This window comes from Cnephaeus nilssonii (assembly GCF_951640355.1).
Source record: "Cnephaeus nilssonii genome assembly, chromosome: X".
In the NCBI taxonomy this organism is placed as follows: Eukaryota; Metazoa; Chordata; class Mammalia; order Chiroptera; family Vespertilionidae; genus Cnephaeus; species Cnephaeus nilssonii.
In genome coordinates this window covers 106,162,937-106,190,527 of record NC_137071.1, presented here as the reverse complement: position 1 = coordinate 106,190,527, position 27,591 = coordinate 106,162,937, and the positions used below count along the sequence as shown (strand labels likewise).

At 41.0% G+C, this 27,591-nt stretch overlaps 1 protein-coding gene across 5 annotated transcripts in view; it reads left to right on the top strand.

Annotated features, from left to right (window-relative positions):
- The first annotated feature begins 1,453 nt into the window (after positions 1–1,453).
- PHF6 (PHD finger protein 6) overlaps positions 1,454–27,591 on the top strand; it is an 86,057-nt gene continuing 59,919 nt past the window's right edge. For 3 of the 5 annotated variants that reach the window (XM_079764320.1, XM_079764316.1, XM_079764319.1), the window contains exon 1: positions 25,793–25,967. The gene's annotated coding sequence lies outside the window, so the exon portion shown is untranslated. Of the gene's footprint in view, positions 1,593–23,181; positions 23,227–24,948; positions 25,069–25,554; positions 25,636–25,792; positions 25,968–27,591 lie in introns of those variants that run through there. The other 2 variants (XM_079764318.1, XM_079764317.1) reach the window with 2 other exon arrangements.

Genomic DNA, 27,591 nt, shown 5'->3' with positions numbered 1-27,591 from the left:
GTATCAATTGACTATCTGCTATGAAAGATAAAGTAATTAACATTCTTAGACTTCCTCCCATTTCCCGTCCCCCAACTACCTAAATATTATGAGTAATCCTGGGATTTTTTTTTTTCTTTTCTTTTCTTTTTCTTTTTTTTTAAATTTCTTTATTGATTAAGGTGTCACATATTTGTCCTCATCCCCCCATTCCCCTCCCACACCCCTCCCCATGGATGCCCCAACCCCCTGTTGAACTTAACCATTGGTTAGGCTCATATGCGTGCACACAAGACCTTTGGTTGATCTCTCCCCCCTCCCCCCACTCTCCCCTATCCTCCCTCTGAGGACCGATAGTCCGATCGATGCCTCCTTGTTTCTGGTTCTGTTCTTGTTCATCAGTCTATGTTGTTCATCATTTCCCCTAGATGAGCGACATCATGTGTCACTAGAGATATACTTATAGGAATTGAATGTGCACGGAGCAATAATAGTTATGCTGACAGGCAAATGAATCAGTCTGTAGTGAGTTTCTTTCTGGACCAACAGTTCTTTTGAGACCCAATATCAATGTCCACCAGTTCCTTATGAGTACATGTCGGTACTGACCCCTCAGCTCTGGATGGTGGACAAATGGTTCCTGCTCTTCTGATGACTGCAGCTGACTGGTCTGTCTGGTAATTCTGAGCTTCCTGGGAGCTACTTAGGTGCTAACCACTGTCAGAAACTGTCCTCCTTTGGCTCTCAGCAACCTGTTTAAAGCTCCAAGCAATCCACACTTTGTGTCTGCCTTCACAGGACTTGGCTGCGAGTGGGAGGGGCCAATCTGCACTCTAAGGCCAGTTTGTTAGCAGCATGGGCCCAGGGATGGTCAGCAAAATTTTCCCAGGTTCCCCAGGCTCCTCAACTGCCCACCTTTGCCTGCCGGCCAGCTGTGAATCTTAATAACTTAAATGTCTTTTTCTTAAATGTCTTAAATGTCTTTTTACTTAAAAGGGGTTTAGGTGCATTGGGAGCATAGCTCCCTGGGTCTCCCCTGAAGGGGAGGTGCTGTTCAGATTTCAGGGAAAGTGCTGCGTGTGTTTCTCCATCCCAGAGCTGCTCCTCTGAGAGTGTCCCAGAATATTACTCTGCCCTCATATGCAGTCCAGTGGGATCAGCTGGATACCAGGAGTTTCTTTCAGCTTTCCTGTGAGGAGGTAGCACCAGTCAGGTTCCCTGATAGTGGAGTGGACGGCCCCACCCCCAATCCAGTCTCTGACGTTCTCTGAGGCAGTTTAAGCCCTTAGGCTTGGCCTCTGCTGCTGCCTCCTCTGCAAAGGTCAAGATGCAGGGTGTGGCAGGCAGGGCTCATGAGGGCGGGGCGGGCTGTATCACCTAGGGCGAATTTTTGTGTGTGGTTTTTTGTGTTTTTTTTTTTTCCTTTTCCTGATCCGTGGCTTCTGGGAGGGGCTAGAGCCTCTCAGGAAAAATGGCCGTTTTGGTTTGGGAGGTTATGACCGAATGCGGGATACCCGACTGCTGTTTTCCCATGTATCCCCCCAGTTCTTCCCAATCCAAGCTCTTCTCAGGCACCATGAGTCCGCACTGCCCTTCTTCCAGCAAAGCCTCGGGTGAGTATCTTCAAATAAAACTCCTGTGCTCCGTTTTTGTTTGTTTGTTTGTTTAAGACAAACAGGCTTTTTCTCTGACCTGTTCCAGTCTACTAGGCAGCCATTTCGAAACCCTGCGGCATTTCACGGCTGGATGTTATGTGGACCACTGTTCTGGACTCTGGTACTCTGGTCTATGGAGCCCAACCTGGGTTCTGGGCCTCTATTTTCTCAGGGAAAAGACCCTTCCGTAGCTGAGGAAGCTGGGTCAGCCCCTCTGGAGACCTCGCCCTTTCTACCAGTTTCTAGGTGTTTTCTATCCTTCCTTGATATGTCTTCTCCTCACATAGACCTCAGTTGGTAATTTCGGATGAATATTCCCCAATTTAGTTGTATTTCCAGTCTGGCCCTGGGAGGAGGTGCAAGAAAGGTATGCCTATTCAGCCGCCATCTTCTCTCTGGTATTTCGAGTGTGTATTCTTTTAATTTAAAATTGTTTAAGAAAGAGTTCAAAACCAGAGTCCAGGTGACTATGAGGGTATGCTTATTAAAGCTGGGGACAGTTAAACAAGGAAGGGCCTAGTTCAAAAAGCAACAGGAGAGAGCCAAGACGCGGGTGGCTTTGGCTGCCTAGAAACAGGAAAGAAGTGAGCTAAGGTGGGGCTGCTATCAGCTCACTGGGAAGTCAGAGAAAAGGGACCTTGGAGACTGGTTCAGGGGGTTTGCCTGGGACAAGCTGCCACAGTCCATTGCTCCCCTGGTTGCAAGTCTTGTGGGATCCTATAGAGTTTAGGAGACACATGCTTGAGAGGGAAGAGGGAAGTAGAAAGGGAAGAAAGGCGTGGGCATGCTCATGGAAGGAAGAGCACCCCTCAAGTGTGTATTCTTCTAAAATGTAAATGTAACCTTTAACAAAATTGAACATATATTGAGTCATAAAGCTAGAAATCTATAACAAAAAGATGGCTGAAATTCTCAATTGCTTAGGAAGTAAGCAACGTATTTTGAAATAAGTAGTGGATCAGTTAGTAAATCATAGTAGAAATTAGACAGTATTTTAATTAAATGGTAATGAGCATGCAACATTTCATACAGTCAAGCAGTATTTTAAAAGATATTTATAGCCTTAAATGCATACATTAAAAAGAATAAGACAAAAACCAATAATCTGGACTTCCATTTCAAGAAGCTAGAAGAACTGCAAATAAGTACCAAAGAATGTAGAAGGATGAAATAATAAAGATAATAAGAACTGGTTAAATAAAAATCTAACACACAGTAGAAAAAATTCAGTTAAGAAAAAAGTTGGTTTTATAAAAAGAATAATAAGATACATATACCTCTAGCAAGTTTAACCAAGGAAAAAAGAGGAAAAACACCAACCATCAATATGGGAATGAAAAAGCCCACATCACTGTATATCATTTAAATTTGAAAAAACAATATCAGAATATTATAATAAAAATTTTAGGCCATTAAATTTGACAACATGTCTAAAACAATAAATTGCTCAAAAGATAGATACAGAGACAGTAAAGCATCAAACAGACTGTCAAATTACAAGGGGAAGGTTAGGGAGAGGTGGGGGAGATAAGAGATCAATCAAAGGACTTGTATGCATGCATATAAGCATAACCAATGGATGCAAAACTCTGGGGGGTGGGGGCATATATGGGAGGGGGATGTGGGGAGGGCAATGGTAAGATATGTACACATATAATACCTTAATAAAAAAAAAATAAAACAATAAATTGCTCAATAGACAAAAATTACCAAAGGTAACAAAAGAGTAAATAGCACATATATTATTTAAATAAAGTGTGTGTTATAGAAATTGAAGCACCTTATTAAGCACCTTCCCAAAGAAAACCCCAGGATCTAGATGGCTGTACCAGTGAATGTCTCTAGACATCTAAGGAAGAAAAAATAAAAAGCAAATCTTCATAATTACTTCCAGAGAATAGAAAAAGAGTGAACACATCCAAATTCTTTTTATGTGGCCAAAATAACCTTCTTGTCAAAACCTGACAAGGATTATAATAAAGGGAAATTACAGGAAAATCTCTCTCATGAGCATAGATGCAAAATTCCCAAGTATACTATTTACCAATGAATTAAGAGTTATATACCAAAGATAATGCATCAGAAACAAGTGACATTTTTCTAGGAATGTAAAAGTCTACATTCTATAATCAATAAATATAGTCACCATATAAGTAGGAATTAAAGAAAAATCTTATGATCATCATCTTGATGGATGCAGAAAAATCTTTAAAATATAACATTAAAAAAATAAAAATATAACATTTATCAATAGATTGTAAAATAAGAAATCTATGGTACTGATGTACAATGGAATATCACTTGGCCATAAGAAAGACAAATACTATATGATTTCCCTTATATGTGGACATTAATGAGCAAAATAAACTGACAAACAAAATAGAAATACCAGATAGAAGCATGGATACATAGAACAGACTAAAAGCTATCAGAGTGAAGGGGGAGGGGGAGAGGATGAAAAAAAGTGAAGGGAATAGCCAGAGAATAAATCTGCATAACCCATAGACACAGACAACAGTGTGGTGATAGCCAGAGAAAGGAGGGACACAGGCTGAGTGGAGATGGGAAAAGTTTGTGGGGAAAGTGAAGACATCTGTAATAGGGTCAACAATAAAAATAGAGTTTAGTGGTGGCAGGTTTGCTACAGTGGTTAGAGCCTCCACCCGTGGACAGAAGGGCCGTGGGTTCGATCCCTCGTCAAGGGCACATACCTCAGTGGGAGGCTCTATCCCCCACCCCAGTATGGGTGCGTGTGGAAGGCAACCAATCTATGTGTCTCTCTCACATCAATGTTTCTCTCTTTGTTTCCCCCCTCCTTCCTTCCATCTGTTATCTCTAAAAGAAAATCAAAGAAAAAATATTCTTGGGTGAGAATTTAAAAAATTAAAATAAATTAATGAATTAATTGAGTTTACAGAAAAGAATGAAATCTTACCATTTGCCACAGCATGAATGAACCTAGAGCATAATATGCTAAGTGAAATAAGTCAGTTAGAGAAAAACAAATACCGTATTTTCCAGCGTATAAGACGACTTTTTTACCCAGGAAAATCTATACGCCCAGTCATCTTATACGCCGGAAAATACGGTACCATATGATTTAAAGAATAATATAAGCAAACAAAACAGAAACAGACTCATTGATACATAGAACAGACTGATGGTTGCCAGAGGGAAGGGGAGAGTTGGGGGAATGGGTTTCTTTTCAGATTGCATAAATCTTTTGCCTTTTATACCTGAAATTAGTACAAAATAATATCAAATATAAACTGCAATTGAAAAAAAATAAAAGTAATTTAAAAACATTCATTCATGATTAAAAACATATTTTTAGCAAATCCTTACTAATAAAAGCCTAAGTGGTTGTCACACCATGATGCCCTCATGCCGTCACAAGATGGCTGCACGAACAGCAGGCACATGCAGGTGGGCTTGACGCTGTGTGTGGGCATGGAGCCTGCCTGGGGGCCCCGCCTCCTCCTGGCTCCATGCTGCGAGGCCTGCCTGGGGGTCCTGGGGGTCCCGGATCCAGCCTACCTCTTTGGGACAATCCATCAAGAAGCCCTGGATGGGTGAGCGGGGCCTACCTCTTTGGGGTGATTGATCGCAGGGCTCCCACACTGTGACAGGGCACAGGCCAGGCTGGGGGACACCCCCCCCCCCCCGCGAGTGCACGGATTTCGTGCACCGGGCCTCTAGTTACTAATAAAAACAATCTCTCTTAACCTTATAAACTGTATTTACAAAAAAAAAAAAAAGCCCTCATCAGCCCTGGCCAGTATGGCTCAGTTGGTTGAGCATTGTCCCATGCACCAAGAGGTCACTGGTTCAATTTTAGGTCAGGGCACATGCCCACGTTTTGGGCTCCATCCTCAGAAGGGGGACGTGCAGGAAGCAGCCAACCAATGTTTCTCTCACATTGATGTTCCTCCCTCTACCTTCCTCTCTCTCTAAAAAACCAATTTAAAAAAGCACATCAGCCCGAACTGGTTTGGCTCAGCGGATAGAGCGTCGGCCTGCAGACTGAAGGGTCCCAGGTTCGATTCCGGTCAAGGGCATGTACCTTGGTTGCGGGCACATCCCCAGTGGGGGGTGTGCAGGAGGCAGCTGGTCGATGTTTCTCTCTCATCGATGTTTCTAGCTCTCTATCCCTCTCCCTTCCTCTCTGTGGAAAATCAATAGAATATATTTGAAAAAATAATAATAATAAAATAAAATATATTTAAAAATAAAATAAATAAAAAATCACATCAAACATCATGCTTAATGATGAATTATTGAAAAGTTTTCCCCCCTGCCCTGGCCAGGTAGCTCAGTTGGGTGGAGTGTCATCCCCATCTGCCAAGGTTGTGGGTTTGATCCCCAGTCAGGGCACATACAAGAGACAACCAATGAATGCACAAATGAGTGGAAAAACAAATCAATGTTTCTCTCTCTTTGTCTCTCCCTTTCAAATCAATAATTTTTTTTAAAATTTCACCCTCTGACATCTAGAAGTCTGTTATCACCACTTCTAGTCAACATCACACATGGAATTTAATATAATAGCACAGAAAAAAGCAATAAAAAATATATGGTAGGCCCTACCTGGTTTGGCTCAGTGGATAGAGCGTCGGCCTGTGGACTGAAGGATCCCAGGTTCAATTCCAGTCAATGGCACATGCCTGGGTTGTGGGCTCAATCCCCAGTAGGGGGCATGCAGGAAGCAGCCGATCAATAATTCTCATCATTGATGTTTATCTCTCTCTCCCTCTCCCTTCCTCTCTGAAATTGATAAAGTATATTTAAAAAAAAAAAGAATATATGACCGAAACCAGTTTGGCTCAGTGGATAGAGTGTCGGCCTTTGGACTGAAAAGTCCCAGGTTCGATTCCGGTCAAGGGCATGTACCTTGGTTGCGGGCACATCCCCAGTAGGGGGTGTGCAGGAGGCAGCTGATTGATGTTTCTCTCTCATCGATGTTTCTGACTCTCTATCCCTCTCCCTTCCTCTCTGTAAAAAATCAATAAAATATATATATTTTTTAAAAAGAATATATGGTAGGAGAGGAAGAAATAAAACTGTTATTACTTACAACAGCATGAATTTACACCAAAAAATCTACAGAAAATGTATTATAATTAATAAGCAAATTTAGTAAAACTGCCAGAAAGTTTTTATTTTAAAAAATCAAGTGTACATCTATCTATAAACCAGTATCAAATAAATATGAAATGAAAAATTTAAAGTTAACATTTGCAATAGTTTTAAATAACATCAAATAATTTGAATTAAATCTATCAAAAGATGCCCAAGAATTTTATACTGAAAACTAGAAAATATTGCAAAAAAAATTAAAAGACATAGAAATAGGATATACCGTGTTTGAGGATTACTATACTTAATATGGTAACAATGTCTATTCTCCCCAAATTGGTCCATAAAGTCAATGCAATAGCAATCAAAATCCCAATAAATTGTTTTATTACATTAAGAATTTGGCACATTGCCCTAGCTGGTTTGGCTCAGTGGATAGAGCATTCGCCCACGGACCAAAGGGTCCCAGGTTCAATTCCAGTCAAGGGCACATACCTCAATTGTAGACTCAATCCTCGGCCCCAGGTCTGGGCATGTGCAGGAGGCAACCAATCAATGTGTCTCTCTCACATTGATATTTCTCTCTCCCTTCCTTCCACTCTCTCTAAAAATCAATGGAAAAATATCCTCTGGTGAGAATTAACAAAACAAAACAAAAAGAATTTGACACACTGATTACAACATTTATATGAAAACGTAAAGAGTCAAAAATAACTGAGACACATTACGGATCTAAATGAGATTAGTAGATCAACAAAACTTCCACCAGGAAGCAAATGATTAAATATCTTTCTGACCTGGCAAAGGCAATGATTTCTTTTAAAAGATCAAAGGGCCCTAACCATGAAAACAAAAGTTGACAAACTGGACTGCGCTACATTTAAGAAATTCTGTCTGTTAGGAAACACTATTAAGAAAGTAAAAAGTTGCTGAGACCAGTTTGGCTCAGTGGATAGAGCGTTGGCCTGCGGACTGAAAGGTCCCGGGTTCGGTTCCGGTCAAAGGCATGTTCCTTGGTTGCGGGCACATCCCCAGTGTGGGGTGTGCAGGAGGCAGCTGATTGATGTTTCTAGCTCTCTATCCCTCTCCCTTCCTCTCTGTAAAAAATCAATAAAATATATATATATAAAAAGAAAGTAAAAAGCAAGGCACAGTGGGAAATGATATTTGTGTATAATATAACTGACAAAGGGCCTGCTTTTATCCAAAATGTATACAGAATTCCTATAAATAATTAAGAAAAAGACATACAACTCTATAGAAAAATGGGGGAAAGACTTAAGCAGGCATTTTCCCCTTTTACCACTGCTTTAGCTACATCTCATAGATTTTGATATATTTTCATTTTAACTTATACAAAATATTTTCTAATTTACTTTCTGGTTTCTGTTTTGACCCATGGATTATATGGAAATCTGTTGCTGAATTTGTAAGAGCTGTGACAGTTTTGTTGTTATCTTTCTGGAAATGATTTCTATTTTAATTATGTTATGATCTGGTCTGAGAAAATTTCATTTCTATCCAATGTCTTAAGTTTTTTGTTGTTTTTTTAATCCTCACCCAAGGATATTTTTCTATTGGTTTTTAGGAAGAGTGGAAGAGAGAGAGAAAGACAGAGAAATATCAATGTGAGAGAAACACATCGATTGGTTGCCTCCTGGATGTGCCCAACCAGGGCCCGGGCTGGGGAGGTACAACCAAGGTACATGCAACCAAGGTACATGCCCTTGACTGGAATCGAACCCAGGACTCTTTGGTCCGCAGGCCTATGCTCTATCCACTGAGCCAAACTGGCTTAAGCAATAATTTCAATACCACAATAGTCTATCTGATAACCAAGGTAGCTATCAAGTGACTAAAGGACAGGTAGTGTATACAGTGTGAATACACTGGTCAAAGAGATAATTCATGTCCAGGGTAGGACCCTATTCAAAATGGCATGCAATTTAAAACTTATGAATGTTTCATCTCTAGAATTTTCCATTTAATATTTTTGGACCACAGTTGACCAAAGGTAACTGAAACTGTGGAAAGTGAAACTATGGATATGGGAGACTATTGTATATGCTCTCTACTGGAGAAGTCACACTTTAAATTCAAAGACACAAATAGTTTAAAATCCAAAAGATGGAAAAAGCTACATCATGGGAATAGTAACGATAATAAAAACATGAAGAGAAAAATCATTATAGACACAAGGAAGTACATTATGTATTGACAAGAGTCAATCCACCAAGATAAATACCAATTATAAAGATATACATATCTACAACAGAGCCCCAAAATACATGTAGCAAAAACTGACATAAGTGAAGGGAGAAATGAGACAATTCAACAATAATAGTTGAAGACTTCAATGTCTCACTTTTGATAATGAATAAAAACTATACAGAAGATCAAAAGGAGATAGATAGACGATAGATGGAAGGAAGGGGGGGAGGGAGGGAGGAAGGACATTCCACAAAACAAAAGCAGAATATATATTCTTCTCAAGTGCACATGGAATGCTCTCTAGGATAGACCATATGATAGGCAATAAAACAAACTCAACACATTTAAGAGAATTGAAACCACACAAATTATGTTCTGTGATCACAATGAAGTGAAATTAGAAATTAATAACACAAAGAAATTGGTAAATTCACAAATATAACTCCATCTCCCTAAATAAACAATGGGCCAAAAAAGAAATCACAAAGGAAACTACAGAATATTTTGAGATAAATGAAAATGTAGACATAGCATATCAAAATGGATGGGATGCAGATAAAGTAGTGTTTAGAGGAAAATTTATAACTGTAAATACCTACATTAAAATAGATTCAAGTCAATAACCTAAACTTTCACCTTTAGAAACTAGAAAAGATGAAAAAATTAAACCCAAAGCAATTAGAAAGAAAAAATGAAGATTAGAATGGAAATTAATGTAGTAGAGAATACAAAAAGAATAGAGAAAAATCAATGAAACCAACGGTGTTGTTTTCTTTCTTTTTTTAATTTGTCTTTATATTTATTTAAAGGTGGTTCTTTGTAAACATCAAGAAAATTGAAAAACATTTAACTAGACTGACCAAGAAAAAAGAGAGAAGGCTCAATTTACTAAAAACAAGAATGAAAGAGAGGAATTACTACAAACTTTGCAGAAATAAAAAAGATTACAAGTGTATACAGTGAACAACTGTATACCAACAAATTAGGTAACTTAGATAAAATGGACAAATTACTAGAAAGACAAAAACTACCATACCTGACAGAAGAGAAAAATAGAAAAATCTTAATAGACCTATGATAAGGAAAGAGACTGAATTAATAATGTTAAAACCACACACAAAGAAAAACTCAGGACCAAAAGGCTTCTCTGGTGGATTCTACCAAATACTTTAAAAAGAGTTAATAGCAATTTTTCACAAACTCTTCCAAAAAATAGAAGAGGAAGGAACACTTTCCAAGTCATTATATAAGGCCAGTATTACTGTGACACCAAAATCAGACAATAACATACCAAGTAAAGAAAACTAAAGACCAATGTCTCTTATGTAAACAGAAACAAAAATCCCCAACCAAATACTGACAAACCAAATCCAGCAACATATAAAATGGATTATACTCCACAACCAAGGGGGATTCATTCCAGAATCACAAGATTGTTTTAACATCGCTGAATCAATTAATATAATATACTCTATCAATAAAGGCTAAAACTCACATGATGATCTCATTAGATACAGAGAAAGTTTTAGACAAAATTCACTCATCCCTTAAAGATAAAAACATTCAACAAACTAACAATTGAAGGAAACTTTGTCAACCTGATGAAGGGCAATCTGTGCAAAACCCACAATTAACATCATATTTAATGGTGAAAGATTAAAAGCTTTACCCCTAAGATCAGGAATGTAACATGGATGTCTGTTCTCATCACTTCAACTCAACATTTTTAAAAATTGAAATATATTAACATATAACATTGTGTAAATTTAAGGTGTGCAACATGTTGATTTGATACATTTATATATTGTAATATGATTGCCATTGTAAGCAATAGTCAGCACTTCTATCACATCACATAATTATCATTTTTTGTGGTGGGAATAATTAAGTTTTAGTCTCTTAGCAAGTTAGACAATTATAATACAAAACTAGAGGCCCGGTGCACGAAATTCGTGCACGGAGGGGGGTTGTCCCTCAGCCCAGCCTGTACCCTCTCCAATCTGGGACCCCTCAAGGGATGTCCGACTGCCTTGAGGGCAGTCGGACATCCCTCTCACAATCCAGGACTGCTGGCTCCCAACTGCTTGCCTGCCTGCCTTCCTGATTGCCCCTAACCGCTTCTGCCTGCCAGCCTGATCACCCCCTAACCACTTTGCTGCCAGCCTGTTTGCCCCCAACTTCCCTCCTCTGCCAGCCTGGTTACCCCTAACTGCCCTCTCCTGCAGGGTTGATCACCTCCAACTGCCCTCCCTTGCAGGCCTGGTCCTTCTCAACTGCCCTCCCTTGCAGGCAGGGTGCCTCCCAACTGCCCTCTCCTGCTGGCCATCTTGTGTCCACATGGGGGCAGGATCTTTGACCACATGGGGGCAGCTATATTGTGTGTTGCAGTGATGATCAATCTGCATAGTACTCTTTTATTAGATAGGATGACATTTCTTTCTTTTTTTTTTTTATCCTCACCTGAGTATATGTTTCCATTGACTTTTAGAGAATGTGAAAGAGAAAGGGAAAGACAGAGAGAAACATCAAAGTGAGAGGAGTACTTAGATTGCTTGCCTCCTTCCTGAGCCCTGACCTGGGCCCCAGCCAGGGAGGAGCCTGCAACTTAGGTACATGCCCTTGATCAGAATCTAACCTGGACTCTGCGGTTGGCAAACCTAGACATTATCCACTGAGCCAAACCGTGTAGGGCAGGTTATGACATTTCTTAGCCCTCCAGCAGTGGACCTTCATTTTTTTCTCCAGGAGTGTGGTGGAAAAGCCCTAGATCACTTTTTTGGATTCTTATACCCAAGTTACTAAGAATATTACCAGTGGCATACAGGGAGCTTAGCCAATGAGTGGTCAGAAAAGGTATTTCCTCTGTAGTTCACACCTATCTCCTGTGATCTCCGGCTCCACCCCTGCCAAGGCCTAAAGCCTCCAGCTCTGGGCAGGGACCCCCAGCTGGCTCTGATCGCCCTGCTCTACCCCCAGCCAAGGCCGCAAGCCTCTGTTTGAGGCTCGGGCCCTGGGCAGGGACCCCCAGCTGGTTCCAATTGCCCACAGACACCCACAGCTGGCTCTATCGCCCGGCTCCACCCACGGCCAAGGCTGCAAGCCTCTAGGCTTGGGCTCTGGGCAGGGACCCCCAGCTAGCTCGGATCACCTGCAAGGGACCCCAGCTGGCTCCGCTGGAGGGCTCCACCCCAAGCCAAGGCCTAAAGCCTCTGGCTGAGGCTTGGGCTCTGGGCAGGGACCCCCAGCTAGCTCGGATCACCTGCAAGGGACCCCAGCTGGCTCCGCTGGAGGGCTCCACCCCAAGCCAAGGCCTAAAGCCTCTGGCTGAGGCTTGGGCCCTGGGCAGGGACCCCCAGCTGGCTCCAATCACCTGCAGGGACCCCCAGCTGGCTCCGCTCGTGGGCTCCACCCCCAGCCAAGGCCTAAAGCCTCTGGCAGAGTCTTGGGCTCTGGGCAGGGACCCCCAGCTGGCTCCGATCCCCCTCAGGGGACCCCAGCTGGCTCTGATCGCCAGGCTCCCATCACCAGGCTCCGCCCCAACGGCCAAGGCTGCAAGCCTCTGGCCAAGGCTTGGGCTCTGGGCAGGACCCCCAGCTGGCTCTGATCTCCCCGCTCCGCCCCCATCCAATGCCGCAAGCCTCCGTTTGAGGCTCGGCCCCTGGGCAGGGACCCCCAGATGGCTCTATCCCCCGCTCCATCCAAGGCCAAGGCCTCAAGCTTCTGTTTGAGGCTTGGGCCCTGGTCAGGGACCTCCAGCTGGCTCCAATCACCGCAGGGGACCCCAGCTGGTTCCAGTGGCCCAGCTCCACCCCCAGCCAATGCCGCAAGCCTCTGGCTGAGGCTCGGGCCCTGGACAGGGACCCCCAGCTGGCTCCAATCGCCTGCAGGGGACCCCAGCTGGCTCTGATCACCTGTGGGGGACCCCTGCTGGCTCTGATCTTCCCCTCTGATCTTCGGCTCCAATATCCCAGTTCCAACAACTGCTCTCCGAGGCTGCAGCCATCTTGGTTAGGTATATTTGCATATCCGCTTTCTGATTGGCTGGTGGGCGTGGCCGGTGGGCGTGGCTTGTGAGTGTAGCGGAGTGATGATTTGCATATTACTGTTTTATAGATAGGATTACTGTCTGCATTCACTTTACTCTGCATTAGAGCTCTAGGACTTATTTATCTACCAGTTGCAAGTTTGTGTCTTCAAACCATATCTCTTCTATTCAACATCGTACTGTCAGTTCTAACCAGGACTTTGGCAAGAAAAAAAGGGGTGGAGGGAATTTTCAAATTGGAAATGAAGAAGTAAATGAAACTATATTTGCAGTTAACATGATCTTGTATATGGAAAATCCTAAGGAATACACTGATAATCTACAAGAATTAATAAATGAGTTCAGTATGGTTGTAGACACAGGACCAATATATAAAAATTACTTGTATTTCTACATACTAGCAATGAACAAGTCAAAAATAAAATTAAGAAAATTACTCCATTAATAATAGCATCAAGAAGAATAAAACACTTAGAAATAAATTTAACAAAAGAAATGCTGACTTGTACACTGAAAACTACAGAATATTGTTGAAAAATTAAAGACCTAAAATATTAAAAATCATCTCATATTTATAGATCAGAAGAATTAATATTGTTAAGATGACAATACTCCCCAAATTGATCTACATATTCAACACAATCCTTTATCAAACTTCCAGCTGGCTTTGTTGACAAATTTGACAAGCTGATCCTAAGATTTATCTATAAACTAGGGACCCGTTGCAGGACTATTCCTGCAAGACTTCCGGTGAGCTTCCCTCCTGCCACTGCCACCTCTCCTGTTGCGGCAGGTGGGGCAGGGCGGGACGGGTGGGGCACACCCCGCCCGTCCCGCCCGCCCCACTGAGCTCGTGTCCTCCGCCGCCGCTGCCTCTGCGGCCGAGCATGCTGGCGCTGCTGCACGCCCTGCCCCACCCCGCACGTGCCACCAGCGCTTTCCCTCCAGCAGCTGCCTTGCTTTCCACTTTCCCTCCCTCTTCCTTCTATGCTGTCTTCAGTCTTCACTCCTCCCTCCCTCCACCATCTTTGTTGGGTTAATTTGCATACTCGCTCTGATTGGCTGTGGGCGTAGTGAAGGTACGGTCAATTAGCATTTTTCTCTTTTATTTATCTATAAATTCAAAGGACCCAGAATAGCCAAAACAACCTTTCAAAAGAAGAACAAACTTTAAAGATTCACATTTGCTAATTTCAAAACTTACTACAAAGCTATAATAATCAAAACAGTGTGGTATTGACATAATGATAAACATACTGATCAATGGAAGAGTATTGAGAGTACAGAAATAACATCTCACATTTACAGTCAATTGATTTTCAACAAAAGCACCAAGAATGGGGAAAGAATGGTGTTTTCAACAAATGGTGTTGGGACAAATAGATATCCACATGCAAAAGAAATAAGTTGAAATCCTACCTTCCACCATATACAAAAATTAGCCAAAAATTGACCAAAACTTAAATCTAAGATCTAAAATAATCCTCTCAACAAAAGTGTTGGACATAGAATACCTAGATTTTACTAAAAACATCTGTTTTTCAGAGTTGTAGGGATTAGTTTCTAGCTCTCCAAAAATGTACATTCACTTTGTATCGTCAAGCTACCTTTGGGAAACGAGCTGTTTACTAATCAGGTCATTTGTACCTATAAATTCATCATATAGGCTTATCCATGTCTAAAATGTCCATAATTTTCCCTGGCTATTGTGTCTAAGTTGGTAGGAGCATCATCCCATATACCAAAAGGTCACATGTTAGATTCCTGGTCAGGGTACATACCTAGGTTGCGGGTTCAATCCCTCGGTTGGGGCCAGTATGGGGGACAACTAATCAATGTTTTTCTCTCAAATCTCTCTCTCTCTCTCTCTCTCTCTCTCTCTCTCTCTCTCTCTCTCTCTCTCTTTCTCTCTTTCTCTTTCTCCTATCCTTCCCCCTCTCCCTAAAAAATCAATGAATATGTCCTTGGGTAAGGATTTAAATAAATAAATAAACAAACACATAAATACGTACGTGCATACATACATCCGATCTAATAATCCTGTCTAATAAAGAGGGAATATGTTAATTGATTGCCCTGACCTCAAATATGGTGGCGCCCACAGCCAATAAGGAGGGAATATGCTAATTGACTGTCCGACCCTCAAAGATGGCGACGCCCACAGCCAATAAGGAGGGAATATACTAATTGACTGTCATGCCCTCAAAGATGGCAGTGCCCACAGCCACAAGATGGCAGTGCCCAGTCCCCTTAGCCCTGCCAGCCCTGGGGGACTCTGATTCTCTTGAATGCCCTTTGAAAAAGTTGCATTTCCTGATTCAGACTTTGCAACTGAAATATTCTGTTGGTGAACAAAAGGGGAAATTTTGTTAGAAGATGTGTTGGTCTTTACAGTGTAGAGATGATTCTATCAGATCTTACCAAGGGTCATGCCTTCTACAGTATATTAAGTGATATGTCAAATCACAGAAACTGAAAAATGTTCCAGAGTCCCCCAGTCCCCTCAGCCCCCCAACTGCCCAGGGCCGGCCCGAGGCACAGGCAAGCCTTGGATGTTGGCTGCCCAGCCACCCAGGGCCGCCCGAGGCTCAGGTAACCAGGGCCGGCTAAGGCTTACACTGCCAGCAGTGGCAGCAGCAGAGGTGTGATGGGGAGTTGCCTTCCCCTGATCTCTGGGTCACTTCCTGCCCCTGAGGGCTCCCAGACTATGAGAGGGTGCAGGCTGGGCTGAGGGACCCCCCCTCCCCCTCCAGTGTACGAATTTTCATGCACTGGGCCTCTAGTATATACATAAAATGTCCATCATTTTTAAACATCCTGAAGTATATTGGTTGCCATCATGTTAACCCTCTTTTTCTCAGGGAAAATGGGTCAAGCACAGAGGTAACTTGAAATTATAAAATCAAAATTGGATTCCAAATAAGTTAGAGTCTTCATAAGAATTTGAGAAAGTCATATTTAATTGACTGCCTTTTCTGGTGACATTTTATTTTCAGTTCTAAAACTGTCTGATTTCCAAAATTTGCATTGGTACTGTCTGCTGAATATGCAGATAGCAAAGTTAGACTGCATTTCAACAAACTTCTATATTTTTTACAGTTTCATTATAATCATTGAAATGGAGAAGATGATTTGAAATTCTACTTTTCAAATCAAAATACCTAAAAGCTAGGGGGAACATTTTTCAGTTTCTGTGATTTGACATATCACTTAATATACTGTAGAAGGCATGACCCTTGGTAAGATCTGATAGAATCATCTCTACACTGTAAAGACCAACACATCTTCTAACAAAATTTCCCCTTTTGTTCACCAACAGAACATTTCAGTTGCAAAGTCTGAATCAGGAAATGCAACTTTTTCAAAGGGCATTCAAGAGAATCATACAATAATGCATGCTTGTTCATGTGATATGTCAAGGCTAAATGAGTGGCCACCAAATCCATGTGAACATTAGTGTCTTTTGGAAGACCAAAAGCTTTATTCATTTACAAGCACTTATCTTTCTCATCCTGTCCTTGTGAAAGTCAGTCTCCATATGTGCTTTCACATCCCCTTCTCTGCCAAGCCCAATTCCAAATTCTTTTCAGTTTATTGGTCAGTATGTTCTGTTTTGATTGCTTACTTGCCTAATCCAGTTATATGTGTCCTTCCATCTGTCATCAAAATAACAAGGTCATTTAGCTTTCTTTTTTGTGTGTGATTTCTGGGTCAGGCTATGGTTGGTAGGGTAATCGTTTTCATTTTCTTTATCTGAACACTTAGAACACATACTCACAATATTCATAATGCTAAAAATTAATGTAGCACTATCTCCATACAAATCACAACAATTAATCCATAGGCAAAGTTAGAGATAGAATGTTACAAATCATGATTGCAATGCACTTAAGCTACAAACTTAAAGTAGCCCCCCACCACGTGATGCAACAATAGGTGATCTATTATTGTGAATTGCAAATCATGGTTTCCAACATCAGTGGTCAGGATTAACAGCAATGGATAATGTCATATCCACTGGACACTAAAAACAGCATTGTATTCAGCCCCTGTTTTTGGAGCCACATTATGGGTTTTGTACTTTCCCCCCAAAACATGAAAGGAGTTTTCTGAGATACAGGGTTTCGACTAATAACACTGGGACAGTACCGAGGAAATAAGGATAATTGGTCACCCTCTTATGTCTATGGTAACTTTCCAGACCTCTGGAAGGTTTGTTTTTGACAATTTTGTCCAGTTTTACAGCTGCTTTTGGGGGAGAAGATTTGTTAACCTCCTTAATTCATCATGCTGCAAGTAAATCTCCCATACTATTATTTTACATATTATTTTTAGTGTGTTTCTCGTATTAAACTGTAAACTTCATGAAATAGGGATTTTTGTTTGTTCTGTTCACTGCTGTATCCTCTATGCTTGGCACATCATAGGCACTCAATAAATATTTTTGATGAATAAATGAATTGATGACATTTGCAGGAGTGGAGAGACTAGATTGAAGGAGGGGAAAAATTTAATCATATAGGCAAGTCAGTAAGCTAGTAGAGGGTCCAGATTAGAGATGATAGAGACGGTGGAAATAATGAAAAGTGGACTGATTTTAGAAATAATTAGGTGGCAAACTTGCCACGATTAATGGTAGAGTGAAGATGATTGGGAAAGGGAAATAGAGGGTGGTGTCAAGGATGACTCCTTGATCTCTGACCTGCAGAACTGGGGGGTTAGAGGTGCCATTCAGTGAGTTAGCAAACAATGGGCCAGTGCCAGGTGTATAAGGAGAAGATCCTGAGTTCTGTTTAAGACATAGTAAGTTTTCCTTAACCGTTTTGGCTCAGTGGGTAGAGCATCCCGGGGACTGAAGCATCCAAGTTTGATTCCAGTCAAGGGCACATGCCTGGGTTGCTGACTCAATCTCCAGTAAGGGGTATGCAGGAGGCAGCCAATCAGTGATTCTCTCTCTCCCTCGCTGAAATCAATAAAAATATACACTGAGTGGCCAGATTATTATGATCTCTGAACGCATAATAATCTGGCCTCTCTCTCTCTCTCTCTCTCTCTCTCTATATATATATATATATATATATATATATATATATATATATATATATATGTGTGTGTGTGTGTATTAGAGGCCTGGTGCATGAATTCGTGCATGGGTGGGGTCCGGCCAGCCTGGCCAGGAGGAGGGGGACATGGGCGGTTGGCCGGCCTGCCTGCTGGTTGAACTCCTGGTCAAGGGGACAATTTGCATATTAGCCTTTTATTATATAGTATATACACTGAGTGGCCAGATTATTATGCATTCAGAGATCATAATATATACTCAGTGTATATTAAAAATAAAGACATAGTAAGTTTGAGATTCCTTTGAGATGACTAAGCAATTTCAAATAGGCAGTTGGATACATGGTCCTAGAATTCAGAGGAGATATGCTGGCTTGAGACAAAAATTAATGTTATCAATCCCAATAGGTGGATTGTTATCAAGGAAGAGAGAACAGGGCCTAAGATAGAGCTGCAATTGTACTCTGAATGCCCTCAAGTTTTTATTTGTATTAATTAAATTACTTGATTGTCAACTGGAGACTAAGATTTCAAATCATAAATATTTAGAAGATTTTGAAATGAAACAATTCAAAAAGATTTTCAGGTTTTCTCCTATTTTTCTTTCACTTCCCATTTTTAGAGATGAGGCATGTCTCATGGCAGAATTTGGTGTCCATTGGTTGTGCTTTAAAACAATTGGTTTAGAGTGACTATGGAGGGTCATGGTTCTGACTTTTTAAGTATTTATCAAGTCCTCCTGCATACTGAGCACTGTGCTAGGTGCTGTGGAGAAGGTAAGAGATATTTACTGTGCTTACTCTTGTGAAAATTTCAAAATATTGGGAGGAATGATTGCATATTAAAATTGGAAGATCAGCCCTAACCGGTTTGGCTCAGTGGATAGAGCGTCGGCCTGAGGACTGAAAGGTCCCAGGTTCGATTCCGGTCAAGGGCACGTACCTTGGTTGCAGGCACATCCTCAATAGGAGTTGTGCAGGAGGCAGCTGATCGATGTTTCTCTCTCATCGATGTTTCTAACTCTCTATCCCTCTCTCTTCCTCTCTGTAAAAAATCAATAAAATATTTTAAAAAATAAATAAAAATAAAAATAATAAAATTGGAAGATCATCTAATCTGATTCCATCATGTTTTTCAGAACATAAAAGTATGTCCCAGGATGATAAAGTGACTTTTTAAGTTTAAAATGAAGAGATAGAGATCTCATTTTAGAAGCCAGAGCTCCTCATTTCTAGCCACATTACTTTTTCACTAAGTCAATCATTCATTCAACAAATTTTAACTGAGGGCCTACTATGCGAAGGTAATGTTCTAGTCATTCATGATAAATCTTGCAACTTTTCATCGGCAGTTGCCTCTGGAGAGTAATAGTAATAGATTCACAATCTTCGCAGCAGTCAATAAGCAGAGTTGACTGACAACTGGGTGTGACTTACATCTGGACCATCCACTTTCAATTTATAATAATTTCTTCTCTTTGTGCCTGAGGGAAGAGGAAATAAGAGGTAGATTAACATGCAAAGCAATTAGCGAATAATATACAGTATATAATTAAGTGCTAACTTGCATTGTGTGACTAAGTGCAACAGAGAGGTACAGTACAAGACAGCAATCTTAGAGAGGATAAAGTTTTCCCGTAGTAGTAACCATTGGCTCCCTGACATGTTCCTTTGAGTAAGTTCAGCAAAATTTATTGGGTAGGCACTGTGCTAGGTGCCTGGGGTATAAAAAATAATAAAACATGGTCTCTTCTCCCCCAAAGATCACTGTCCATTGACAGAGATAGAAGTGCATATAATTTCAAAATAATGGTGCTAAATGGTGAGAGAGGTCTGGCCAGAGTGTATGAAAGCAGAGGGGAGCTTCACCCAATGAAAGGGCAATTAAGCCCTGGCTGTGTGGCTCAGTTGGTTGGAGCATTATCCCATTCACCAAAAGGTTGTGGGTTCAATTCCCAGTTGGGGCACCGGTTCAATCCACAGTTGGGCACATACAGGAGGCAACTGACCTCTCTCTCTCTCTCTCTCTCTCTCTCTCTCTCTCTCTCTCTCAAAATCAATAAACATATCTTCAGGTGATGATTTTAAAAAAGGGAAGAAAGGATAAGTAAAGCTTATGAGAATAAGGCTGACACCTGAACTGAATCTTGAAGGCCACTATATCCTAGCTAGTCCCAAAAGCGTTGTAAAAGGAATTTTAGGAAATAAGAACAGCATGAATAAAGAAACAAAGGCCTTATGTCCCTATCTCACTTTTTAGAAAAACTGGAAACAATTAATAGCTACTTATTTTTTATTATTGGTTTCAGAGAGGAAGGGAGAGGGAAAGAGAGATAGAAACATCAATGATGAGAGAATCATTGGTCGACTGCCTCCTGCACGTCCTCTACTGGGGATCGAGCCCGCAACCCAGGCATGTGCCCTTGACTGGACTGGAACCTGGGACCCTTCAGTCCACAGGCCGATGCTTGCTTTATCCACTGAGCCAAACCAGCTAGGGCAATAACTACTCTTAAGTGGAATGAATGTCAAATCACATGTATACCTAAAATTAGTACAATATTGTATGTTAACTATATTAAAAATAAATAAGAAAAATAAGAAAAATTACAATTTCTTCCCTTGAGGAACTCAGAATCTGGGGCAAGAAAAAAAAAAAAAAGAACAATGACAACAAAAAATCCTTGAAAATGTACTTCCATCATCCTCAGTTTACAGATGAGGAAATTAAAGCATTGAGAAGTTAACTTGAAACCAGGATTTGTGTCTAGGCCATTTGGTTTTTGCCTTCCGCTGTAGATTATATCTCATTGTAAATATTTGCACCCAACAAATCTATATTTAATTCATCTAGTTTTTAGACTTATTATCATGACATTTATGATTAGTGTAGATCTGTCTACATTTATTTAACTAACAGCCAAAAAGAACAAAGATGATCAAGATTACCCAATGGCAAAGCCAGTTATAAGCAAGTGCCCTCACTAAAATATACGTCTAAGAATGGCATTGACCAAAATGAAGTCTCTCAAGCACTCAGATATAACTTATAAAATGCACAAGTGATAAGTTCTTTTTTCTTGTTTTCAACTTGATAGCTGCAGGTTAGTGGTTCTCAAACATTTTTTGTATGTCACAGTCTTACCTGGGGAACTTATTAAAAATATAGTTGCTGGGCCCCATTTCACATGTATGCCAGAATTACTGTGGTAGGGCTTGGGTTACTGTATTATTAACAAATTCATGAGATGATTTCATTCCATTCCAATTCTACTTCTCCTATTCTTCTTTACATTCTCTTCCCCATTCTCCAAGCAAGGCCTTTTAATATTTTTTGAGTATCTACTATAGGACAAGTACAGAGTTCTCTGGGTTGGGTATACAGCAGTGAAAATGACAAAACAAAGCCCCTGCCCTGATGAGGAGAGATAATAAACACATAGACAAATGAATAAGGGTCACAGTGATAAAGAGCTTGACTAATGGGATCAAAACAAATGTAGATTTGACACAAGGTTCTTCCTCTTCCTAGCTGTGTGACCTTGGGCAAGTTACTTAATTGTTCAAGAGTCTGTAAAAACTGTACTAATAATATTCCCTGCTCAGGGCTGTTGTACAGATTGAATAAGATAATGCACATAATGTACTTAGCAGGGTGCCTGGTACATTGTCCAAAGTCAGTTAACTCTTATTATTTTGCAAGCATCAGCATTATAAAGTTTAATTATTTTGCCAATATTGCCATCAATATTGAGTTCAGTTTCTTTGTTTACTCAACATTCAACAAACAGCATTTTAGAGATGTTCATGTATCTCTAAGGCATTTCCCCTACCACAGTTGTGTTTCCTGGGCAGTTCCTGTATCATACCTAGCTTCAAATTGCTGAACAAGGAAGAGATATCAACAACAAAGTCCATCCACATTTAATATTTCTTATTCTTTGTTTTTAATGTGCCCAAAGTATAAAATGCAAATAAACTTTGGTCCCATTTAAATGCCATTTACAGTATTTGTTTTTGCACTAGTCACCATTGTAATTTTATATTTGTTTATGTGATAACTTGATTAAGGTCTGTCTCTGCTGCTACATCAAGTTGGACCTTGTCCATTTTTATCTATCATAATAAGTGATCAAAATGTACTTGATGAATGAATGAATGATCCACTGCTGTTGATTACAGCCAGAAGGGAGGTCATAGGCATGTGGGTGGGTTTAGCCTTTGCTTTCAGCAGAAGCAGAAATTCTAGCAGCATTTAACATGGAAACACTGAAGATGGGAAAAGGAATTACTTTTTAGTTGCTGGAGAGAATGAATTTGCTTGTACTGGTCTTAGTTATTTAAGCTCAAGGACAGGCTGATCTAAGCAGAGCAGATACAGTTGCTAAGCAGTTGTCTACAGGTTATAGTGAAGTCGAGATTGTATAATTGATAAATCTCTACAAAAAAGAATGGAGGGCAGTTTCTTTTTTTATGTTTTTTTTTTAATTGGTTTCAGAGAGGAGGGGAGAAGGAGAGATAGAAACATCACTGATGAGAGAGAATCATTGATCAGCTTCCTCCCACAACCCGGCCATGTGCCCTTGGCCAGAACCCTTAAGTCCACAGGCCGACGCTCTATCCACTGAGCCAAACCGGCTAGGGCTTGAGAGCAGTTTATTAATGTGTAGTCCTCAACAGTCTGAATCAGAATAGCTAGGCAGTTTGAGAAGACAGATTCCTGCACCTAGACCTTCAAATTGGGGGAGGGGAATGCAAAAATCTGTATGTTTAACAAGCTCCTCAAGTAATTCTCACTTCCACAGTTTAAGAACCCCTGGGGTGGAATAACAATAGACCACCTGAAGGTCTAAGACTCCTCTAAGGCAAAGCCAGTATTATAAAGTGAGAAGGGAAACCTACAAGAGACTAAAATAGCAACCTGAGAGCCAGGGTTAGAGTCCTTGTTAGGAACTGAGGTAGGTGAAAGTTTAAGAACAAGGACATAGCTAAAAAGTGTTCAGTGTAACAGAGATGTCAAGAATGAAGGTAGAAAAGAAAGGGAAAAAAAAAGAATGAAGGTAGAGAAATGTTGTGCAAAGGTAGAGATGAAATCTAGATTTTGTGGGACCTGGACCTGTCCTGCAAGACCCAACTCAAAGCATTTCTTCTCTAGGGATGTATTTCCTCCTCCTCTGGACCGAGTTCATCAATCTTTGTGGTATGTAATTCTATTATAGCATTTTACCTATTGTACTGAAATTCTGTTTTCTTCCTCATTAGAAATACCTGATTTTCTTCCTCAGACTGAGATTTCCTTGAAGGCAGGAACTGTCTTATTCCTTTTCAAATCCCCAATGTCTGGCATAATACCTGGCATATAAAAAATATCTGCAAATGCCTGCTGAATGAGTGATCAGAGAGCAATTGGAAGCAAAGAACACAGTCTGGCAGTGAAGGTAGAGGAATCCTATGTGTTTAAAAGCAAACGAGAGCCAGGCAATTGATGCTGCTGGAGCAAGGAATAAGTAGAAAATCAGTTCTTCCAGAGCACAGAAGAGATGTAATTAAAACCACAGCTTTAGCTTTAAAAATCAGAAGGACAATTCTTTCTGTGAGTCTTGAAGGAAGCAAAAAAGGATGGGTGTAGAAGATATTGCTTAGCTCAGAAGGCCCTACTCAGTCAGGAAGTAAGGCCTTTGCTGAGAATGAGGTACAGTAAGTGGTATCTAGAGCTTGAAGAAAAGGCAGGAAGAGTGTTGGTGGGAGTGTAGTGATAGATCAGTAAGAGATTAAGAGTTCCTATGCTATATCCTCAGGCATTGTTAAGAGCCTGTTATCACAACCTGACTCCTTTCTGTGGCCCTTGAAATAACAGGCTGCATCTATCAGTTGTGCTAATTGGAACTGGCTACCAGACTTGGGGTCTGAAACTAAAAATTTGGGGTTTCCAACTTTTAAGGCACTTACCACAGTCCATCTCCTATGATAGCTATTTGTCTTTGTTAGACTGTAAAGAGGTGAGGGCAAAGGCTGTGTCTTATTCACTGTTGTGTTGTACCTTAGCATAGTGCTTTGTACATAATAGGCAGAGGATGTCTACACCAGGCACACATCTCTAATATAACATTTATCACATCATACTGTGTATTTGTTTTTCTGTCTGCTTTTATAGACCATGAGCTCAAGGTCAGGAGTCAATCTATGTCTCTCTTGTGTTTGGAAATTAGTTTTGCAGATGTTTATTGAATCAAATTTTGTTGAAATGAATGCATGGATGATAGAATGAATAAAAGATAGCAAAATGTGGGAGTTTTGGAAAAAATCTAAAAAAAACAAAGTGGATAGGCACTACATTTTGTTACTGACACAATCATCAGTCTTATTTTGACATCAGTAAGTGTGTAAAGCTGGTAGAAAATTATTCTCAAGGACTTGTTTTCAAATACACTGTAAATGTTTGGATATACATTCTGGGTCTTGGTAAATCTCAAGCCACTCCCTTTCATGGTACAGGGCCTGGGTGAAAGGGGTAAGGGTGCCATGCAGTTAAATGACTGCTAATATGGTACCTGCTTGTATGGGATACAATGTTACCCCAATGTGTTTACTGTTTCCTTAAGGATTACAATTTAAGGCTGACATTGCAGGGGAAATATGAAGAATGAAACAACATTGTATCAAAGCAATGGAAAGCCACTGCCTCCCCTTCTGTCAGGAAAAGTAGCTACTTAAGGGGCATCTTTAAATTTTCATTTGTTTGTTAGGGCTCCCCTCCTTCCACCCCCCCCCCAACCCCTCTTAAACCACGGGCTTGCACTAGTGAGCCAAGTAGAAAATAATATAAGGTGACCCTTATATAGAGCATACTGTATGCCCAAGTATTATTCTATGTAATTTACATATGTTAACTCATTTCTCTAATTTCTCATTACAACCTTAGGAGATTTGGACTTGTTGAAATTGAGGGAGAGAGAAGAAATGCACCGTGATCAAGGTCCTAGAGCTAGAGTGGGGGAGCTGGGATTCAAACCCAAGCATCCTTTCTTCATACATCAAAGAGGTAAGTGTTCGTTTAAATGTCTGATTTACCTGTGTGAGTTGTAAAAAAAACAACAAAAAACACTTATCTTTTCTGATTATGATAATGTCAGCATTTATAGAGGGCCTATTATATGCCAGGGACGTTAATACACACTTGCATTATTTCATTTCTTCCTCACTATAAACCCTTTAGATACTATATTTTATCCCCATTTTAAAGACAGAAAATTAAGGTACAGAGATTAAAATGATTCACCCAAGGATTGAAATTGAGGCAGACTCCGCTACCAGCTTCTCAGTCTTTCCTGGCAGTAAAATGCGAGGACGGAGGACCTCAAAGTGATGCCATGAGAGTACAATGAAATAATGGATGTGAAAAGGCCTCGGTGAACAAGTGCAAGGGATAAGGCCTACCCATATGAATCACTGTTGAAAACTGGTTACCCAGGGTCCCTACCCAATGGTTTCTGGTCCTAACCCTGCTTCTTCTTCGCCCAACCCACAGTTACAGCTTTGAATCTCTTTCTCTGTCTCGTTGGATCCTGCCCCCAAACACTTGGCTGAGCGATGGACCGAAGAATAGAAGGTACGCGCGCGCGAGCAGGAGGCGGGGCCTGTTGCCCAGCTCCTAACTGGGGGCGGTGTCTGCACATGCGCTGTGGTTCTGCGGCTTCAGTTGTCCCTTCACTACAGCCAATCAGAACCCGCGGCGCGTTCAGGCGTATAACGCCCTTTGAGTCGTTGCGTGCTGGGGGGAGCGACGTAAGGGCACTCTGCGAGCTTGTCTCCTCGAATGAAAGGAAACAACCTCCGGCGACAGAGCCCCGCTCTGAGGCGCTGCTGGAGAACCGAGACCGACTTCTTTCTCTTTCCCCTCATTGGCGCTTCTCCCCTGCCGTTCGCCTCTGGGCCCCGCCGGTGAGTCCCCACAGTACCCTGGGGCCCCCCATTCTACGCCTGGCGGGAGAAGACAAGGAGGATGGCGGTAGCCAGGCCGCCGCCCCTGCCCGTTGTTAAGGGGGACTCTTGGTGGTCTCGCTTTATTGTCGGGGACCCCAGAAGCGCCGCTCATTGAAGGCGCTTGGCTTGGAGGCTGCTGAGAAAAGTAATTTAGAGAAGCTAAGGGAGAGGTTAGGCTTAAGCCTAGACTTCGGGGGAGGGAGCGCAACATTTAGGGAGGAAAAATACTGGGTATTTCTAGTCTTTGCCGTTGCTTAGTACATATTTGGGAAGGAGGGAGACTCCCAGTTTGGGAAGAGTAAGAGGAAGAATTGTTAGGATGGCAAGAAGGTTAGCCTTACAGAAAGAGGAAAAACTCCGGGGTGGGGGGGATTAGGGATGAAACCAAGACTTAAGAGGGCGAACTCCTAGGGGAGGAGGGTTAAGGAAAGTGGTAGGATGATATTTTCCTGGATTCCGGTGGATTGGAAAAGGACAGTTAGGGGACCCTGACTTTACGACAGAAAGGAACCTGCTAAAGTGCTTTAGAGGAAGATAGTTTTGCGAGTTTATCTAGCGCTAGATTAGAGGGAGATCTTGGAGTCTAGTGTGTATTGAATAAATAACGGAGAGGATCCGGTACGTTATGGGTACTATCCTTTATTATATGCACGAACAGCGCGGCGTTCTTTTGAAATTTCTTCGTTTCATTATTCTGTGTGGAAGTTGAAAAATCCTTTAGTAATTGAAAAACCCTTTCTTTTCATCGGCTTATGGACTTAATATCAGGTCTTATTCATACAGATCAAATTCTTTCTCTACCCTTGGGTTTGAAACAACTGGAAAATTCCTTCAGTTTCCTTTTGAATAACCGCAAGAAGCAGTGCGAAGCATGTAATATCGTGCAACCAAATTCAGGTGCCCTTCCGGTTCATTTCTTATTCGTTTATTTCTCTTCACTGTAACTTTCCTGACATAAATACTGCTTTTGTGGGGATCACATTTATATATTTTAATCTGTATATTTCAACTGGCTTGAGTGTAGAATTGTTTGATCTTCTGGTACTGCAGTTTTTGTTTGTTTTTCTGTGAAAATGGTCTTTCAGATACCAGACATTGAATGTGCTCTCGAGTTAGCTCTTGAATGCTCTCCTTGATGTTTCAGTTTATTTCTACCTTGGTGTTTCACAGCATCTTGGAAAATCAGAAATGCATTGGTTGTTTCAGCTTAACTAATCGTGCTTTTATATTTTTCAGATATTTAAATTGTTTTTCACTGCTATTATCTTTGCCTCTTTATTTCTGCTTTATAACATTGCCTATAATGTTATGTTTCTTTAATGGAAAAGGTTTCATTGTTGGGTGAAGGCATCAAACTTTGATCTTTGCATGCCCTGAAAAACATTTTAAACTAAAATTAAAATGCCATATAGCTGTGTGAATTATTATGAACCCCTTAATATTGGTCCTTGGAATGCCCTTATTCTCCTTAACTGGAAGACCACAAATGTGACAGCATTAGGTAAAAATCTGTATTTTTATGATAAAGATATTTTTGCTAGGACTCATTGTTTCCATGATGATCTCCACTTCATGTTTTATA